The sequence below is a fragment of the Galeopterus variegatus genome, unplaced genomic scaffold (assembly GCF_000696425.1).
Source record: "Galeopterus variegatus unplaced genomic scaffold, G_variegatus-3.0.2 Scaffold6725, whole genome shotgun sequence".
Taxonomy (NCBI): domain Eukaryota; kingdom Metazoa; phylum Chordata; class Mammalia; order Dermoptera; family Cynocephalidae; genus Galeopterus; species Galeopterus variegatus.
The window spans coordinates 112,603-114,575 of NW_007732836.1; positions in this window are offsets into that span (position 1 = coordinate 112,603).

Below are 1,973 nucleotides of genomic sequence, written 5' to 3' on the forward strand. Positions count from 1 at the left end.
TTTCCCTCACTCCCTCTCTCTACCCCCCTAAAGGGTTCAAGTGTCAACTCTAAAGCCCTTTCGCCTCATTGAACCTCAGTTTTCCTTTCGTGTCCTCTGGTGACCTTCCCTCAAGCATAAGCTGCTCTACCAGTGCCCCAGGGTGAAGAAATCTGATGCTACAAAATGTTGATCTACTCCTTTGATATACAGGTCTGAGGTGTCTACCAACCTTTTGCTAAGTTTATCTCCAAAAGTACTGATTTCTCTTCATGGGTAAATATCTTTTAGTAGCTTGTTCCTATTTTCAAATAGTTTTCTTTCTATAATTTATTAATCAGTGAGTATATACTTTGGATCTCTTGAGCCTTTGTGAAATAAACCTGTTAAGTAATCTGATTTTTTCAAAAAGCTGCTCTCCCTACTTTCCTAACCTTAAGGCCAGTATGGTTTTTCAACTACCACCTCTTTGATCATCTCAAAGAGTGTCAAAATAGTCACAATAAGTGTTACAGACAGAATCAATTTTATTTTGAATTCTTGATTAACCAGCTAAAGTAATTGTTCTTTTACTTCAACAGCAGAGATGGAAGGGGAGAATATTTTGAGATCAAATAAAGATTGAATATCACTTTCCCCCAAGTTGTGCAATCCCTAGACTTATGACAACATTCAAGTAATTTTATTCTCACATTAGGTTTTGGAGAGATATTTAAGGCAGGGAAGTGGACAGACTACAAGGATGTCACTTTAATAAATCAGCACGTGTGCATGCATTTAAGCCATGAGTAATAATACTCTTTTCACCCTTCCACACAAATTATATTCTGAGGGTCAATGCCAAGAGATGTGAATCATGTGGGGGTATAAGAAAATGGCTCCAAATTTCATTGTTCCTTGTTAGAATGAAATTGAAGGATGACACAGGGCAAGTTGCCAACAGGAGTATATTGTTCTAGCTAAGCACATCTTCAGGGTGAAGACGAGTAAGGAAGGAAGAAAGCAGTTCTGTGCCATTCCCTAAATGTGGGTCCAGAGGACAGGAGGCAGGGTTGGTGAGTCCTAATCGCTTTTGTTTCTTCTTTCCAGTTGACTGGGAGAAGGGATCCAGAAACAAGAGGCTTCTTTTTTTAGCTGTCCAGGGCTGAACTGAAACTCCCCTTTCTGTGATGGCTTGGTTTTACCAAGTTTAAGCAGGTTATGCTGGTCTCATTCAGTCACTGCTTCCTTTAACAAGAATTTATTTAGTCCCATATTTATGCTGCGCATTGTTTAGGAGCCGAGGATATAACTAAGGAATAAAACAGTCATGATTCTTGCACTCATGGAGCTGGGAGACAGTTGTTAAATAAGGATCAGAAGACTCTGCAGAGAATGAGTAACTATCAACGTCTGCCTACCAGGCCAGGGAGGATTGGGTCCCCTGCGGCTCATCCACCCTCCTCAGGTGTTCTCTTTTCCACCTAAATCCGTGCAATGAGTGTTATAACTTGCCTGCTCTGCATCCGTTTCACCCCTTCCTCATCGTGTAGCAGCCAAATGGTTTAGGTAAGACTGACTGGCATGGTAATAAATTTGGGGGGTGTCACATGACCTGGGTTGCTCGTACCTGAGAGAAGCCCAGGACTTTTGCTGAGGGCAGGATTTCGATGTAAAGCTGTGAAAAGATACAAAGCCTGGGACTGCCACCCACTAATCGCCACCGGACAAGCAGCCAGGCCACCTCTCTCTCTCCTTCCTCAGTTCACTTCCTACCTCATGCCATCGTTTGTGCTTTATCCTTCTGTCTGTCCATTCAAATCTTATTCAAAACTCAAAAGCCCAGTTCAAAGCCCTTCCCTGAGGACGTTTCCAACTCTTCCTCACACCTATCCCCTGAAAATTCACCACTAGTGTCGCCTCATTTTCACTTTAGATCTCCAGAAAGAAATATCCCCCTGTTGGTGATTGGACATATCTTTTTTTTTTTTTTTTTGTCCTTTTTGAGACCGGCT